General features: G+C 45.3%; 1 protein-coding gene across 2 annotated transcripts in view; it reads right to left on the bottom strand.

Moving 5' to 3' along the window:
• The window catches only part of Agbl1 (AGBL carboxypeptidase 1), a 768,202-nt gene that overhangs the window by 620,675 nt on the left and 128,111 nt on the right, over positions 1-19,416 (bottom strand). The window lies entirely within an intron of this gene.

The following is a 19,416-nucleotide window of genomic DNA, read 5'->3' as shown; positions in this document are numbered from 1 at the left end:
GTGTCAATGTTTACGCTATGTCGATATTTCCTTCTAACTGGCATGGCCCCTTTCCTTCCTGGAGGGAGGCTCAGAAGACTCAAAAGATTCCCAAGACCCTTCCCCAAGGTTGTATAAGCCGTAAGTAGCTGTAGTGATGGAGGGGACTCTTTGCTGGAGCAGCAGCCTGCAAGTTCTGAGAGGTACAGCTGCAATTATCATGAGTCATTGCTCACCCTGCTTGGGGGTGGGTGTTCTTCAGTGACACAGCCATCTGAGTCACCCATGTCCCTGTAACTAACCTTTAATCCACGCTCCTACAAAGTAACAACGATTAAAAAAATCATGGTTTTACTAAGCTAGGCTTAAGCAGAATCTTTTCTTTGGTCTGTCATCAGTACCCTTTCTGTGATGAATATATGTTTATTCATGTCTCCGCAGGGAAAGTCACACACCACAGTTGCCACCCAAGGACTGGCTGACAGAGCCATAGATAATGTTGAGGGGAGCTGTCGAATGGCGGCGGTTAAGATGCACAGCCGAGTCTGGTATATCTGAAATTGGGGCTGCCACAGGGAAAGTCCCAATATGGCTGCCTTTCCCCTGTGTAGTCTGGGATGCTGTGGCTCCTTGCTGTTGTGGAAGTTGTGTTGTCTCTTGCTTTGGATTGGCAAAGCATGCAACTGATAGGAAGTCATCTGAGGGCTGAGTGCCCTGGAAGGAAACCACAGGGGTGGCTGTCTTCCTCCAGGTGTCACCAAGTGGTTCATCATGAGTCTAGCATTGGTTGGAAGATGCACTCAGGTGACTGCTGGCCTAGAGAAGAAACCTCCAATACTTGAGAGCAGTCCATTCTGGTAGGGTTCAGAGAAGGGGTGTGGTAGTGTCTGTGGGTGATATGACATGTAACCGAAGCTGAACTTTCTGACTGGGAAGAACTTTGCCCATGTGTGTGGTGGGTTGGGGAGCTACAATGGGGAAAGGGTACATAGATGCTCTCCTCAGCGCTAGCATGAAAGCGAAAAGAGCTAGGAGGAGGCTGGGGTGTTGTTTGCCGTCTATTATAGTGGATGGGACACAAGGGAAAGAGAGTGGACATTGGAGCTCACTAACCATCTCTTCCTGGGATCCCAAAACATGGAATCCATGGGAAGAATCAGACATCAAGGAGAAAGCGAGTGAGATAGAAGAGATGGAGGATGCTATTTCAGTACGCCCTGCGATACAGAGAAAGGGGCATCCTTGACCATGTATCCAGATGGGGGCTTTATAATGGAGGCTGTCACAATCAGGGAACATTCTGTCTCTGAACTGCTGGAACAGGGGAAGCATTTTAAACAAGCAATGGGAGAGTCCCTCGCAGCTCTGCTGGGGAAGTTGACACGGAGGCAGACAGGATCAATCTGAGTACTGTCCCAGTGGAAAAAAAAAATGCAACTGCTCATCCCTCCTCGAGACAAAGGCTTCATATGAAGAGATGCAGGGTCCCTGATGGACAGGCTCACACAAACCATTAGGGATGCCTGACTATCACTCAGTGAAGTCCTCATGGGTATCAAAAATGAGAAGATAAGAAAGGATGGACATATATTACCGAAGGAACTAGGTGACAGGTTTTGTTCCATGCCCAGTTCACTGAGCCAGACAAGTTTGTGTTCACTGAAAGGTTAAAAAGATGAAGTTACTTCAGCAGGGACCTCAAGACTAGTTTGGAGATTTAGTGGCTTTGCAAAGACCATAGTAGAGAACAATTTAAGGCCAGAGGGGGCGCTGACAGATTGGGCAAGTAAGTCACGTTCATGAGCCATAGGCGACATGTTTCACCTTGCACGTCGGTATACTGGATGTGAAAATTGTTCCCCCATGCTGGGTCCTTTCAGCAACCAGGTGTGGCTAAGAAAGAAGCAATGGGTGCTGGCCTGGAGCCCATCAGACCCAGGGAGCCAGCTTTCCAATTGCCCTCTAAATGCCCACAGATCACTGCTGCTGTCAGCCTCAGTTATGGGGAGAAGCTTCTCTTTTCTTTGCAAAAGGCAGTGGTTACTTCAGAGACTCATAACCTGCTAAGCTGCTGGGAATAAGTGGCTGTTACTGTGACATAGTAGTTCAAGACGTCTCCGTAAACGGAAGAAAACAAGCAGACATCCACATCACCTTCTCCAAGGTTCACAGAACACTTCTTTTCAAGGCCCGGGAAGCTCACAGAACTGACCCGATGGACAAGATGCCCACCTCCAGAGTTACGTAAACCGGAAACAGTTGTGGAGCAGTAACTGTTCAGTAGAGCAACTGCCTGCCTGCGAGCTGGGGCAGAGAGTACCACCCACACAGGTCTGTGTGTCCTGACCCTTGCAGGGATCGGGTGTTTGGGTGACACAGCTGCCCGAGATTCTTGTGTTCTTGGAAGTCAAGAAGTCAAGCTACTGGAAGTAACATCCCAAAATCAATTGGTTCCCCAAGATAGCCTTTCAATAGAACCGGTGCTTCGGTCTGTCATTCCGTAGCTGAGAAGAAGAGACATTTGTTTGTAATTCCCCAGGAAAAGTTACACAACAGTTTATTTTTAGGTTTTGTTAAGCAGAGGTTATATAAGAAAATATCCTACTTTTTAGGAAACTCACTATTGAAAAATATGAATGTCTTTAAATTATTCTTGGAAAAACAAAAGAAGAGACCCGGGGAGATGGGGAAGGTAAGAAAGAAAAGGAGGGAAGACGGGATGGGAATGAGGGGAGGAGGAAGGAAAGGAGGGGTATTTTGTCATATTTCTATCCTTCTCTATGTCTCTAAAGGCTGGGTGGGGAGACGACCAAGTGAAGGTTATTGCTTCCAGGAGACCCGCTAGGTGCTTTTCCCAGAGTAGGAAAGCCAGTTAGTGGACTATCACGGGGTCACATGTTTATTTAATATAGTTTCCATGTCAGCATCCACTTGCAGGCGTGCCTTAGTCTTGAAGCCCCGTTACACCACGTCACCTCTGGCCTAGTGAAACCTTCCCCTCTCCAGGAACGATTCCAATATGATGCCCTTTTCCCTCAATTCTCGGATCGTAAATAAGCATTTCATTCACCGACTGTCAGTCAGACCTAATGGACAGCACCAGAGTCAGGTAAGTAAGTTCTCCTCACTCCATATGCCTTTGGAAGAGTTAATCCACAACCTCTGTGGGCAAGTCCTTAAATGGACCACAGCCCTCAGTGAAGGTGTGGTCCCTTCTCATTCTCCCTTTCCGTCACACATTGACTCCCTGCTGTAGCCAGGTTCCTCTTTAGCACTTATGGACAGACCCACCTTTCTCCGGGTCTGAAACTAGTAACTGCTTCTGTGAAAACATGTGTTGGGTTCTGTTGTGTCCTCTGCTCGACACACCAAACCGAACCTCACCCCAGTCAGCACTGTCCTTATGAATGGATGTCTTAGCTTACGGTTCCTATAGACAGAAGGACTATAAGACAAAACTACAAAGAAACGACAGCAGAAGGCCAGGCTCAAACAGGAAGGGAACTCGTCACATAAAGACTATTAAACACCAAGACGGGCTGGGGAAGAGAGCAGACTACCAGGATGAAAGTCCACCCTGAAGGGTTGTTCAACGGGGCTTCCCATCCATATCTGATAGAAATTTGGCAGAGTTCTGCCTTCCCCTCTTCTGCGCCATGATTTCTTTGTCTCTATGTTTTCCTGGTGTTCTCCACTGAGACTATTATATGGACCTGTCTATCCAGATACCTTGTCAATTGTCTCTGAAGAACCACAAGGCCAAGAACAGTCCAAGACACCTCTGCCAACAGCTAGTCTATGCTACTCTTCAGATTAACTTCCCTGGGTACAGAGGACTTAGAGCTCCTGCAACCCAAACGAGGCCTGCAGGACCTCAGGGCGCTAGGTAACTGACTCTGTGACTCTGCCCTTCACAGATGTTCAAATCCTGCCCTTCTCTCAATGTTACACGGCTCCATTATATGAGCCACTCATGCTGGTTTATGAGACCGTATGTGCTTCTAGCCAAACGTGTGCGGGAGAGCTCCCCTGAGCTGTAATCAGAAGAGCAGAATTACAGCTTCAAGTATTATTTTTCCACAAGACCATGTAAGTGCACATGAGTGTAAAAAACAACATGGAAATTCAATGGTGTACTCCATGGAGGGTTTTCTCATAATATTAACAGACCTTTTATTTTTGTTTGCTTAGAACATTTTCCGTTGCAGGGCTTTACTTAGCTCCCCTGAGATTTTTGACCCATGTGAGGAGCTGATTTTATTTTGGTTTTTCCTTTTATAATATTTTGTGCAGCCATGACCTTGAATTAAGGATGATGAGACTTATGCCTGGTGATGTCTGTGAAAGGTCTAATATTCCTCCAATGCTTCCCTTAATGAATTATTCCCTTAAAACAAAAATATTTCTTGCCTTGGATGATCTTGGCCAAACAGCGCTAGAGTTCTTTGCTACCTAAATGAGGTTTTAGTCTATCTGATATCCAAAGTTTAAAAAAAAATTGGGGAGTAACAAGGATATAGTAAAGAAAAGTATCTCTTGGTGAAAAGTGCCAGAAATGGCAAATATGGGACGCAGGGCCCCTGTATGCAGTGGAAGGTTGATGACATTTGTCTTTGTCTATTCTAAGGCAATGCGACCGATAATACATCATCCTAATGACCTTCATTCATTATTCATCTGGGGTAAGAAGAAGTGGGTGATGGAGAAAAAAAGGTCTTTAATTGTCTGAGAGAAAAATCCCTTTTCAAACAGCAGTGATGCTATTCATGGTTTTCCTGTTAATCCCCAACAAGCTGCCATGTTTACTAACATCTGAAGTAGCTAAAGCCCCTTCTTTGCTGACCCTACATCAGTCGATCTTTCTCTGAGAAGAGTTTGGGAAGTTTTACAGAAGTCAATAGGTATCTAACACCCGACAAGTGGAGATTCATCCAACTTCGGAAGAGAAGTGGAGAAGAGCCGAAAAATGAAATGAGGGTCGCTCGGATCAGCGGCTCAGAGGAATTCTGGGGAGATTTGAAAGAAAAACACCACTTCGCAGAGAAGAAAAATATTGAGGCAAAAATGTGAGTTTTCACACACAGCGCTGGGTGAGCTCAGAATCTGGGGGCCTCGAAGCTCCCCTCTTCCAAGCAGACCAGCTCTTCTGTAGTCTGACTATAGAAATGGCTTCTTCCTAAGCTTGCTTTTGGAGAAGCTGATGCCTAGTGTGTGTGTGTTTGTGTGTGTGTATCCATGCATGTGTATATGCGTGTGTGCGCACACACACATCTTAATTTCCTAGGAAGTTGAGATGAAGTACATAGATTGAAAGATGGGAGGAGAATGTAAAGATGAAGGAAACCTGAAGGTCATGTATCTTTCTGCTTCCTGGGTATTGCTGGTTTGGTTGGCCACTCCAGCTATGGCTAAAGATCTTTGGCCCATTTTCCACTGTGGAATCCTTGAACAGCAGAGACTTAATCCATGTCTCACTCCAATTCACCTTTTTGTATTCCCCTCTTCTCTCTGGGTTATGTCCTCTTGGAGCCTTCCTTACTTCTACTTAATTCTCTGTCTGAAACGTGGTCTACTGGTACCCTTATTTGGTATCCTCATTTTTACTCAAAACATTTTTAATTAGAGTTCAAATGTTTTGCTTTAGGAGAGGTACCCATTGGTGTAGATTTTTTGCACTCAGGTAAAAAAAAATATAGAGAGAAATCAGAAAGAATTATGCTAAGGTATCAATGGTGCTTAGTTACAAGAAGAGGCACTGGTGGTCCTGTTAGCCTGTTCAGATTTTTCTAACATTTTTATTCCAAATATTCTACCATACATTTAAATAATTAGGAGAGTAAAAGGGAAAGAACCTTGTGATTGGAGCTACAAACTAGTAGCCTGTAGACTTTCGGTTTGTGCCATGTTGTCAATGTTTAATCACAGGACAAGCAGGCCTGCAGGTTGCCATAGCAACCACCTCACCTTTTGTCTTACCCCATCTCCTTTAAAAGTGAATTATCTTGCTAGCCCCTGAAGGCATTGGTGAGCAGAACCAACTTTACAAAGATATTTGTCTTCTAAACAGGAAAGCCTAGAGACCTTTAAGCCTCAAAGGATTGACTTTCTCCTGGAGAATCCGGAGCCTCGTGGCAGCTGCCTGTGAGAGATGCCCAGAGTCCCGGATTAGCACATCTACAAGCTCGGCCTTCTTGTTTGGCAAAGGCAAAGGGGGCTGTCTGTCTGATCTCAGCACTGTATCATTCCTTTAGGTGTAGAGTAAGATCCTTCAGCAAAGGGAATCAGCAGAGGACCACGTGAGACCGAAGCAGCTACATCCAGGAATGAGACATACAGACCAGTGTAAGGCTCTAAACTCATCTTTGCCATCCGCAGGTACTCATGCCTGCTTTGCTGGTCCTGTTCCCTGTGTGAACCCCTCGGGTCTCTGCCAGCTGTCTTCCTGGAGTCCTGAGCTAGGCTGGACTCCACTCCCTTCTAACTGTGCAACCTTGAGCCTGTGATTTCACACCTCCTCCACTCAGTGTTTCACCCAGATTTAAAAAAAAAAACAAGAATAGCTTCTTCATTCTTAATTTGAGAGAATTAATTGAAATAATACCACAAAACAAGCCATCTAATGCTGGACGTACAATAACTGCTCAATACCTGCCACCCGTGAAAATCGCCATCATCAACAGAATCGACACTGTTTATGATTTTTAACAACCCCTCAGTTCTCATGTGTGACATAGTGTCAAAGGTCCCATATATGAGCATGTTACTTTTGAAATCCCCGCTCAAGAACAGAAGCACCAGGGTCACATAGCTTTTTGGGTCGAGCATTGACTGTACTATTTCCTAGCTAGGTAATCCTGATTGCATTATTGGGTACTATGGTTTGAAGGCATTTACAGTCGAAATGTGCCCTCCTCCTTGTCCCCTGCTAATTCAGGAGCAGCCTGTGTGGGTTCATGGTAAACCCACAGATGTGAGCCCCATCCATATGATCAAGAACAAGTTATATATGTGCAAAATACATTGACACAGGGTTAAATTTTTCATTCCAAAAAAGAAGTGGGGCATAGAGAACAGGAGTGGTGCCAACAGGAGACCAATAATCACTGCAGGGACCACGCAGCAGAGCAAGTCAGCTCACCATAACAGACAGCAAGCAGAGGGATTCCAGAAGGGGTAGGGGAACATAGTCTCCAAAGACGTGATCCCAGTAGCTACTTCAATCTAGGCCTCCCCTCCTAAAGTTTCCCAAAATTTCTAACACAGTTCTACCACCTGGGCTCCAACACTTGATTCTGTAAGAATATTCCATATTCAAACCATAACAGCTATTCCTGGGTATAATGAGATATATGAATCTAAGGGGAAATGCAAGGATTTGAGGCCTTCTGACACTTCTGGGGAGGGATGTGATGCTCAACGACATTGCACACTCTAACGTGCTCCCTTGGGAAATTCTTACCCATAGAGATCAAAGAGCTCTATGCTTTGTTCAGAAACTTCCTAAACATCCATTTTCTGAGCATGGGTAAGCTCTTCCTGTGCACAAAATCAAACTCAGAGCAGACCATCACTTAGCAAGGCTAGTGGAACTCCACTGTACTTCCAAGGTCTTTTCGCAAGCTTTCTCCTCGCTGTCTGCCAACCAGAAACACACGCATCCCAAAGCTTGCTCGGTTCCAATCAGGACTTCACACACAAAGTGAAACGTGCACTTTGACCCACAGCACCCAAAGCCCACAATATCCCACCTGGAACTCCCAGCACTGAGACTCGAGATAAAGGTGTCCCTACCTACCATACGTATTGTGTGCACTTTTGCTGTAGATTGTTCTGGTGTTCAGTGAGCCAATTTAGAGGATATCTCTGGACAAAATAGCCTTCCCAAGGCTCCCAAATCACATTATAAGACAATGAGCTGCCTGCCCCCCCCCACCGTAAAACCAGGTACAAGAGGAACTATTTATCTGCTCAGTGTTTGCTATGTTCTGAGCATAATCATTTCATATGGATCATCTCGTTTGTCTTATGAAAGTGCTGTAGCCTAAGCACTGTGTTCCTCGCTTTACAAATGAGCATGCAGAATCTGAGATGTTGAAAGGCTTGTTGAAGTCCATCAAGCTTCCACAGGGCATCTCTAGGATTCTACTGGAATCTGCCATCTGACGGAGAGCTGACATCCTATGCTGTCCCCCAACCCTTGATGGCCTGTTAGCATCCAACTTTGCATCCAGTACAAACATTTCACTCTTCCCAGAACAACCGGCTTCTTGTGAAATGTTTCTGGAAGGCTGTTGGAGATAAGCCCAAGGGTCTCAGAGGAAATGGGTTTCTCTCCCCATCTTCCATCTGCCTGTTTCCTCCCAGTTCTAACAAGAAGCAAATTCCAGAATATTTATGGTCCCGAAAAAGTAGCCAACAACTATTCATGTCACTCGAGGCAATCTGGAGTTTGGAGGGTGGGAGGGTCTACCAGATAGAAGCTAGGTGAAGCCAGGCCAGAAGTACCTTCGAGCATGTAACGAAAGAGCAAAGATTTTGAGAGGAGAGGCCTGAAGTTGTCCACTCCCTTGGCAGTTGCAGCAGAGACTTGGCTCCTACGCAGAGAGGAATCAGCGAGATGCAAATGGAAGCATAACTAAACACTATCAGGAGTGGAAATTGCAGGCGGTTATTTGTGGCTCAAACATCAGTAATGACGTCAAATTCATTTACAGGTGCCCCTTTCTCTCCATTGCGTAGATCCATCTCCGCAAGCTCGCCTAGAAAGAGAGCCTTTGTCTCAAGCAAATCCTGCCTTTATAAAACTAAGGACACTTTCTCTTAGTTCCAGGAATAGTGACTCAGATGGGGAAGAGGCCACCCCTAGTGTTTTATCAAATGGTTTTGAATCTAGATGTTTCTCTTTGAAATCAGAAGCGCTTCTTAGTAGCTTCCTATGGCACAGTTCCACACCAGAGGAACATTTCTCCTCAGGTAAGCCTTGGAGTCTCCATCCGCCTCATCCTGCAGAGTGGAGCATATGCCATTCCTCCTGTCCTCTGTGCTCACTGCCCGGTGCTACTCTCCTGAGAGAAAGGACACCAGAACAGAGATCCCCTCGTTCCACCATCTGCATCACATATAGCAAGCAAATCAATATTCTTATGCCATAATTTATTAATTTTTTTCCCTTTTTGAATGGTTTTGGGGCTGGAACCTAAAGTGGGCCCAAGCTGTACCCCCGAGCTGGGATTTAATCACTTTTTTTTTACTTTTATTTTTTTATATTTATTTATTTATTGAGACAGGAACTCACTAATTACCAGGCTTTGAGCTCACATTCTTCCTATGGCTTCATAAGGAGCTAAAATGACAGACCCACAGGCCTGGGTTATACTTTTCCTCAATTCTACAGTATGTCTTCTAGGCTTTTGCAAATGGTCAGATGTTCCCAACATGGTGTCTATTGCAGTTGGCGGCAATCTTTTCCCACTCTTAGTGGTATGTGTGTATATTGATTGATGTGCCATTCCGTTGGTACAAGAATTTTTTTTTTGTATTGTCAAATCGATACTTTAGAAAATATCTGAAATCAATTGATTACCAGCAATAGGCAGCAAACTGGTTGGTTTACTTTATACACAAATAAACAGAGACCTTTTGCCTCCGAACAAAGTCCCGCTGCTGCTGCTGCTGGCAATAAACTAGCAACTAAAATCATGCTCACACACCTAGGGTGCTACATTAATTTTCTCGACAAACATCTATTTAAAACAGCATCAGCAATATGCCAATGTGTTCCAGGCACTATTGCTGTCACTAGGAACACAGCTAAAGACAAAATGAAGTCCCAGACCTCATGGGACACACATGTGTGTGAAGGCAGTGGAGGGGTGCAGGTGCCAACATCCACGGAAACTTCAGGAAGAGGCAAATGGAAACTGGGAAGGGGGGAGGCAGCTACGTTAGACTACAGGATCAGGAAAGACTTTGCACATGGGGCTCCTGGGCTGAGACTCACATTGTAGCAAGGAGTCACAAGGCAGGACCTGCAGGTAGGATGTTCCTGAAGTCTTGAGAGTACAGCAAATGGAAATTGTCAAAACCCAGTGAGTAAAGAATAACAAAACTCAGAAGCGCTAAAGCCAGGGGGCAAAGGGAGGGGAGAAGCTATAGACACACACACACACTTAGAGCAATCGCAGAGAGGTGTACAGAAATGAAGGACGATGTCGGCCCAGGGATTTCTCACCCTTCTTCCTTACTATGTGCGTCTGACATCTCTGCCAAAGAGCCCCAAGGAATGAGTAGCTTTGCCTTGAAACTTCTGGGTCATTCCCAGATATCCAGTCTTGCTTTGAGTTTATTCTCCCAGCGGGTGAGAAGGTGCTCACCAAGCCCCAGGAATAACTGTGACCCCTGCTGAGGCCCTGTGGGGGACTATGTCACTCACTTCACTGGGCTGCTTCCACAGTCAGCACATGAGGATGATACCTGGAGAAGACAGTCAGGATTTACACCTGGAAGGAAGAAAACAGAGATTTCCTCTACCTGCCCTCTCTGGCCCCTTCTGCTTCAGGCCACAATGCAGCTGAGTACTATGGACTTCAAGGAAGACAATTGTACGGTTTTATAGACGTCATGGGATTCAGCCCACGCTTCCTGGAACCTCCAGAATCCAGGATGAGAGGAGAAGCAAAGAGCACACACATCCAACCTTCTGCCTCTGGCCTTGTCATCCAATAGCATGTCACTATGAAATTCCAAGGCCTTGAGCCTTCTACATGCTCCTTTGACTCAGCTCCAATCAGTATCAATATTCCACCCTCTCTCCTATCACAATGACCTCCTTCAAGACTCTTATGTCTCCATTCTCTCTTTCTGCACAGCCCATCTTACTAAAGAATAATATGGAAGCTTTACACACACACACACACTATCACCACCACCAAAAAGTAGACAGTAATGGCTTCCGGAAATGTGGAAGGACTCAGGCTCCAGCAGAGGTCTGGGATTAGGGAGAGAAGCTAAGGCAGAGGTTGAGTGGCATCTCTACGCCTCGCTCTCATCTTTCATATACACATCTATGCCAAGATTTCATTCAATATCGCTTACTTTTTACAAAACAGATTTGAAACCTTCTGCAGTGAAAAGAATGGGTATATTTTATTCCCAACACACCCAGTGCATATTACATGGCTATGACGAGCTTGGCCAACGTCTTTGATCCTTGTGACAGCAAGGCTTTCTCAACCTCCCACTGTGTACATCTGGGTCCAGGTATTATTTATTATAGAGGGACAGCCTAAGCATCGTAGGATGCCGGTAACAAATTAGTCTCTATTCCATGACTTCCAGGAGCAACCCTCCAGTAGATGTGATAGTCACAATGCCCTCAGCTTCAATAAACATTCCTTCGGGGTAAAAATCAATCACACTGAAAGTCACTGTCGTGGAATTGTTAAATATTTACCTGTCTTACAGGACTGGTTTGAGCTTTAAATGAGGTAATACATGAAAAAATGCCTCGTAACCCGCTGCTTCTAGAATATGTAGAAAACACTGATGGTGCACCTTGTTGCGAATAAATAAGCATACAGTCGATCCTGGATATAATGAGGAAGCGGTCATGTGCCTCCAGAGCTTCGGAATGCTTATCTTCTTGTCTATCCCTTTAAATCTTGGCGAGACTTTATCTTTGTCAACCCACAGCCAGTCATCAATTATGCCAGAATGATACAAGTTCTAAAATCTAAAGGGTTTACAGCTCCACAGCCCTGGGTGTTAACTCCTGAGTGCCCAAAATGAAAACAAAGTAAGTTGCCTACTGATGGGCTGAAGGGGACCCGATTTGCATGTATTTGTTTGTTTATTCATTCCTTAGCTTATTCAGAGAACTTGCTCTGGGTGTCTGCTGTATAAAATACATTAGAGTTAATGGCTTAAGAAATAAGAATTACTGGAATACAGTGCCCAGGGGTGAGGCTCACTCCATCTAAAGTAAGGGTCAGCACACTGCCCACAGCTTATTTTTATAAAGTTTTATGGGGACGCAGTCATAGCCATTCCTTCTTTTATGTGCTTCCTATAGCTGCTCCTGCCCTCTCAGGGCAAAGAGGAATAGCTCTAACAGAAAGTGTGTGGTCCACAAACTCTAAACTATTTCCTGCTAGTCTTTTCACAGAAGACGCTTCTACAGGAAAGATGGGCACTCAAGAACAGCCAGGTGTCATTCAGTGCAAGGGACAGATCTTAGGAGACTAATTTCAACTTGAACTAGCCCCATTCCTGTGTAAAATCAACTCCTGGAACCCCCAGGGGTAGTAATTATAAACCAACATTGACTTTTACCAAAGTATATTAAAATCCAGTGCTCTACACCCACCTCCCGGTACAAAGCCTCTTTCTGTATTAGTCGTTATTTTTAAAGGGGACAAACCTGCCTACCTAATAGCCATGTCCCCATAGATGCTACAGTTTGATCCCACAGTATCAGGAGAGTAGACATCAAGACTACTATGTAAACCCTGTCTCTTGTCCTTATGGAGACTGTGTCATGCAATAATTATAGCAAATTCACGCCCTCTTCATCCACAACTTGGAACCTTGGATACCTTTAAGGCCTTTTCAAATGAACACTATGGCCCAAACTTGCAGACAAATCCTAGGATAGAGGGGAAGCCCTGGAGACAGAGGTAGTAAAAGATAGCATCCTGCTCATGTATAAGAACTGACCCTAGCTAGCAACTACATGACAATGTTACTTTGTAGCCAAGTTCTGGGTCAGGTAGGACCACCGTCATCACCACCATCCACAGCTCTGTTAAGACCAAGGACAGTCACCTCTGAAGAGTCTGACCATCACAGGACCCTTCCCTATCCTATCCTCCTGCCGACTAGCACAGCTCCACTGTCCTCAAAGTCTCAGGTTCAGTTCAATTCCTTGATTAGGTCCATTAGGACTCAGAGACTCCAAAATGACTGAATGGCGGCTTGATGATAAATACAAGACTCTGGCTTTCTCTGGGTCAAATTTCCTAGCTTATTTTATTTTATGGCCACTCTTAGACAAGTATGGCTCACTTTTCTAGCCTCCCACAGGAAGCATCATGGCACTCTCTGTCTTCAAGCTGTAATCCCAAACAACAGGCCAAGCCCAGCCCCCAAACTCCACACAGACATTCATTCAGAAGTTTTCAATGTTGATTTTTTTCCAGATCCCCAGAAACGTCTCTGGGAGCTTCTCGGAGACTACCAAGAGTCGCGGAGCAAGGGAAAAGCCACGCTGAGGTCTCTGCCTGGGCTCCCATTGTGTCTACTGCGCATGTGTCGTTTACACTTGGGCTTTGATGATAAAAATGGAAGATTTTGTTCCAAAGAAGTCTCAACCCCTCCCCCAAACCCTCCACTTACGGTACTTATGGTAAATGAACCAAAACTCAAGTGTAATGACAAAGGCCAAGTTAGATCGCATAGTCACTCTGGGGCTGAGCCCAGAGTCTGGGGTTAGGATGGCAGAAATATGAAAACGGGGTGCTTTGGAAACAGTCACAGCTGAGGTAGAATTTTGTTTTCCTTATGTTATTTGTGGGGGTCTCAGTAAGTCTTTATTTTCTGACAGCGACATCTTCCAGGCACATAAAATGGGCGTAGTAATAGGATTATTATATAAATGGGGATGAAGAATTCACTGACATGTGAGCAGTGTCCAGCAAGGGTCATCATCACTACTTGCTGTGGGCGTTCTGGTATACAGTTGCTCTCTTTCCAACGTCACCCACTCCCCAACTTGCAGAGGGCTTGCAATAGCAGTTCATTAAAATGCCATCAAACAGAAGGAGGGACTTGTGCCGAGGGCGCAGAACTTGAGGACTGTTGTCCTTCCGGACTGATCTAGGTCCTTTACAAGTGGCCGCAGTGTTCTAGGAGACTAGCGACCCTAACTACAAGCGTTGCTGCTGTCAGGCAAAGACAGCCTGAGAAAAGCTACTCGGACTCCCCCGCCCTCGGTCAATCCTGCTCAATCACGCTAACACCACTAGGAAGGCTACAAATTCCAGCCGCTGTTCTAACCCCAGGCTCCTCTCTCGCAGCCTCCTCCCACCTCACTTAAATAATGGCCGCGCAAATGCCGCCGAGACCATCTTCAGCTAATTTCCTTCAAGACATGCAAGCTGCTAACGCTGGGAAGCACAGATAGTGTGCACTAGCAAATATGGCCAAAATTAGATTAAAATAACCTCCCGATAAACAAATTACTCACCGAAAATAAATATTGGACTAGTAATGGTGGAGATAACTAGAAGAACAGCCCCACCACATGGTAGGAAGAGAAACTACACAGGAGCCACTGCCTGCTGCTCAGCCCACACAACCCGCAGCGTCCGACTGGGGACGCGAGGGAGAAAAAGGGACAACCGGGATAGTCATAACCCTTTAACTTAAACTTTTAAAATAGTTTTCGTGCTTACGCAAAATACGTAAGTATTTAGCAGAGAAGGCTGGCCTTGGAGCCCAGAAAATAAAGAGGAATATGCCCAATTGAATGTGGCATGATGTAATAGGAGCCTGTAAGCGTCCCAGTTCCTGCTCGCTCCTGTATCTCATGTCCTCATTCATCAGCCTTGCCTATCACCCTCGAAGCAGCAGATACGGCCCCTCCCACACACACTAGTGTTCTGACATCTCTCACTGGGCCCCATTTGACTGTTATGTGGAGTGGACCATGTAATGTTTCTGACTTAAATAATACATGATCTTCCAAAATCGCACCCCCCCCCCTTATACTTGGAAACTATTTCCTTAGCTTTCTTTCTGCATCTGGTTGTACCTCCTTTGGGTTAAGTAGACCTAGCCTCTGGAATCTCTTCCTGGTGCAGCATCGGGCTTAGCTCACTGCCAGATGAACCCTGAAGCCTGCTAACTGGATAGATTCCTTAAGCCTTCCAAACTTTAGTTTCCACACTTGTAAGATGGGAATGGCTAAAGCTCCTTTTCAGGTGACACGTATCCACCACCGTGTCTGACATTCTTAAAACTCAATAAAAGGTAGATATAAGTGTTGTCATTTAAAGCCAGCACTGTGGTGATGGATGTAACTTCCTATGCTGCCTTCATATGAAGCCAGTTGCAACAGTACATCCCTGTGTGACAAATATATATATGACCCAAGCATCTCCTTCAATATATATATATATATATATTTTTTCAACATATATTGCATACGTCCCTAGAAGACATAGTAGAAGAGATATCAGGTATATGAACATACCACAATCACTAAGACTCAGTGGAAACATTCTAGAAAACTGGACTCCCTCCTTATCCAACATTAATTTGCAGAGCCACTTATGTAGCCCCATAAGAGGTATAAAGATGTAGAAAGAAGCCCAACTCCTGAGGGAGTGCTTCAAGAAGAAAATAGTTAGACATGTTTACCTGCAAAAGCACATAATCACCAATTATACCATGGCTAGTTCCATTCTGTGTAAAGCAGTTGCTCCCAACCTGTGGGTCATGGCCCCTTTTGGGGGGTCACATATCAGATATCCTGCATATCAGATATTTACATTACAATTCAGAACAGTAGCAAAATTACGGTTATGAAGTAGCAATGAAATAATTTTATGATTGGGGGGGTCACCACAACACGAGGAACTGCATTAAAGGGTCACAGCATTAGGAAGGTTGAGAGCCACTTTCCACGGTGACAAGTTAAGTGAGTGGTACTCAGACAGCCCCTGACAGGGGCACGTGTGCTGAGATCTGAGTAGAGCCATGGGTGCTGGCTGTCAGAGCTCCGCAGGGCTCACCTCTTCTGCCCACTCCTCACTTTTCCTCCACAGGGATGAGAGGAACAAGGAAAATCAAGAGTTTCCAGGGCATTCTGGTGCCATATGTTTCTAACAATGTCCCTCAGTTACCTTGCAGGGGAAACGCAAACTAGATCGACATGGCTAAGCTCTTCACTCAGCAAATGCGCATCTTTGGCAAGGCGTGACGGGCCACGCCTGTTATCTCCACACTAAGAGGCCGAGATCTGAGGACCATGAATTCAAGTTCAGCCTAGATATACAGTAAGTTCTAGGCCAGCCTGCTCTCAAGGAGTGAGACTATGTGTCAAAGGAAAAAAGAAAGAAAAGTAAAGAAAGGGAAGGAAATCAAAAGGAAAAACTAGCTCAGCCATTCCACCGTGTGCCACATTCCACTTCATACTGTGCATGATAAACACAGACATTGCTATAAATTAATCAAAAAATAAGTGATTGGGTTTGGAAGATAGATGAGTTGGTTTATAAAGTACTCATTGTGAGGCATGAGGTCCTAAGTCCAACTCGACCCACTGAAGTCATATAGAAACACCAGGTATGAGGTCATGAACATGCTTGCCATCCCCATCCTGGGAAGACAGAGACAAGCAGACCCCTGGGGATCACCTGCCAGCTACCTCGCCTACTGGGCAAGCATCGGGTTGAGTAAGAGATGCTTTCAGAAAACAAGATAGAGGAGCTGGAGAGATGGCTCAGAGGTTAAGAACAGCACAGCTCGTTCTTCCAGAGGTCCCGAGTTCAATCCCTAGCAACCACATGGTGGCTTTCAACCATCTATAATGAGATCTGGTACAGTCTTCTGGCATACATGGAGGCAGAATGTTGTATATATAATAAATAAATCTTTAAAAAAAAAAAGAAAACAAGATAGAAAGTGATTGAGGAACAGCTTCTGAAGGTCATCTCTAGCCTATAGATACAAGTGAACCAGAGAGAGACAGACAGACAGAGAGAGGGAGAGAGAGACAGACAGACAGACAGACAGACAGACAGAGAATAAAGAACAAACATTTGAAAAACTACAAGGAAAATTCAAGGGTTTACAGCTATAACAGTCTGGCCATCTTTAGTGCCATTAGGAAACTGGCACAGGAAGCAGAATGTCTGAGAAATCTGAAGTTGCAGGTCTGTTAAGACAGGCCACAGCTCGTGGAGGGAAGGCCACATGCTATGCGCAAGACAGAATAAGCACATGAGTTCAATGGAGGCTGCACCAACTGCTGGTACTTGTGTATGGCCACCAGACAAGGGGCCACAACATCAACCATCTTCAAACACTCATCCATTCTGAAGAGATGCCAGCACTCCTAGCATCTTTGGTAAATCTTGACACTGGCCCATCTTGGGCATTTTGCTGTAGGGTAATCATCTGGCCAGTGAGTCCTCCAGCATCTGCACTGCTGGCCAGCAGGCCACAGCAGGCGTTCATTCTAAGCACAAGGCTGTCTGGCCATGCTAGGACTCTCTGTGTTTACCAGGTTTGCCCTTCCTTCCTTCCTTCCTTCCTTCCTTCCTTCCTTCCTTCCTCCGTCCGTCCTTCCTTCCTATTCTTTGGAGTAACCCTGCTGCAGGCTATCCTCCGTGAACCAGACAGACAGAACATTAACTAGGAAAGGCTGTGAGAAGTCTCATCTTCCTGCCAAACTTCCCATTAGCCCTCTTGTGTATTCACCTCCCTCCTTCCTTCTCTGTGTTTCTTTCTCTGCTGACTTCTCTCAGCCTCCTCCCATTCCCTAACGTCTGCAAACTTCCAGAGTCTTCCTAAGGAGGAGAGATGAACATATAAAGTAGACTCCTCGGTCCCTTAGTAAGATTTAGGGCCTGAACCGGACAGAAGAGGTTGTCTTGTGGCAAGATTATACGACCTTTAAATCTGGGCAGCAAGGTTAATGCCAAGACATTTTTTGGAAGATTCATCCCTGGGGTCAGCACAAATCAACCATAATCCTGTCGCTGCCTCTCATTCAAGGGCTGCTTCCAGGCTCACAATTGTTCATAAACGCATTCGTGGTTAATGCGTGCACAAAGGAGGCTAAGAAAGAAAAATAAAGAGGGAGGGGCTGCGGGGACAATGATATTGAGAGAGGGCTAAGAAAGAGAGGGAGAAGGGCGGAGAGACATGAGAGAAGCAAAAGCATGGAGGAGGGAGGGAGAAAAGGAGAGAGAGACAGAGCGAGAGCGAATACAAGATGTTGTTTTGGCTTGTTAGAGAAAAGCAACAGAAGCAATTGAAGTAGTGTGATTTCTTAATCAAGGCTTTATTAAATTTTGATAATAAAAAGCTAAGCGCTTTTGGATAGAATGAAACACAAAAAGGCAAGTTCTCGGCACAGGAGCATTTGGTGGAGAATGTGTGCGTGCGTGAGCATAGAGAAGACCTGATTTGAGGAACGACAATGTGGAATTTAGATCAGGCCATCCTGATCTAAAAGGCAGAAACAAACGGACTCTGGAATACACAATGACGTTTTCTTCATTTTTTGGTGTCAAATGGCTGCAACGACTGGGCAAGCGGCCTGACTTCTGAGCAACATTTGCCTGCCCAGGAACTGAAAGAGATTTGAGACACCTTTTGCCTCGTTTCTCTTCCACATCTCCTGTGCTGGCTTTTTCTGCAGCCACGGGAGAGAGAGTCAAAGAGAAATAGTAAACTCTCGCTAGCGTGATCCAAAGTTCTTTTCTTTCCCTGTGTTGTTGCTGTGGGCAGGGCCCACGCCTCCTGAAACTCTAAGTCCTGCTTTTTCTGAGACTCGTGGTGATCGACTCCAGTCAGCCACAAATAAATAGCAGCTTGGAGACCTCAGCTTCCCAAGCCTCTCCTAGTATTGACTGTCATAGGAATACTGACTACCCCCGACCTGTAAATATTTTGTTCTAGTTTAATTTAGACAGGGCAATGGCCTCTGTTTCTGATGCAGTTACTGAGATCTACTAAACTGCCAGCTTTTATACTCACCGACAAGTAAACATCAATGCCAGAAGAGCTGACACCTAAAAGAAGCATGTCTTTTATCGATTAAAGTGGGACTAGCATTCCAGGAGAGATGTGCCACATGCAGTTTGAATTTTAGACAGAATCTGACTTCTCTGCATTTAAGTTCAACTGATAGGAACTCTCTGCAAATCAAGCAAAAAGGCATTCTATGTTCAGGTTTAGCTACACATGACATGTAGACATCATAAAGTAACTAGGAACATCCAAGACATCCAAAGACCTGAAGAAACTCCGCTCATGTACCATCTCAGAACCCGTCTACCTACACATTAGAGTGGCCATTTATGATGAAACCTACCCTCTCCCCTTAATCCAATGCTTTCAGAATCTTCCCCAGCAGGTTCCCCTCTGAGTAATTTGTGAATGTTCATAATAATGGTCCCCCTTCTGGGTCCTTACCACTTATGAATGCACAGGAATGATGCCTGGTGTTGGGGAATCATAGATCAATTATGAAAGATGAAAACGTTTATGAAGTGCCAGGAGAGGTATCTGGGGAAGGATCCTTTGAAACTTTGGGTAGAGTTCAGCTCGTGTGTGTACCAATAGGTGCTGGTGGTTCTCTAAAGAGAGCAGCTTTGATTCCCCCTGGGTGGGTGGGTGGGTGGGTGGTTACATCTAAACACAATCCCA

Source organism: Microtus pennsylvanicus, chromosome 18, assembly GCF_037038515.1.
Source record: "Microtus pennsylvanicus isolate mMicPen1 chromosome 18, mMicPen1.hap1, whole genome shotgun sequence".
Classification (NCBI taxonomy): domain Eukaryota; kingdom Metazoa; phylum Chordata; class Mammalia; order Rodentia; family Cricetidae; genus Microtus; species Microtus pennsylvanicus.
The sequence above is the reverse complement of the archived record's forward strand: the minus strand, read 5'-3'. Positions and strand labels throughout refer to the sequence as shown.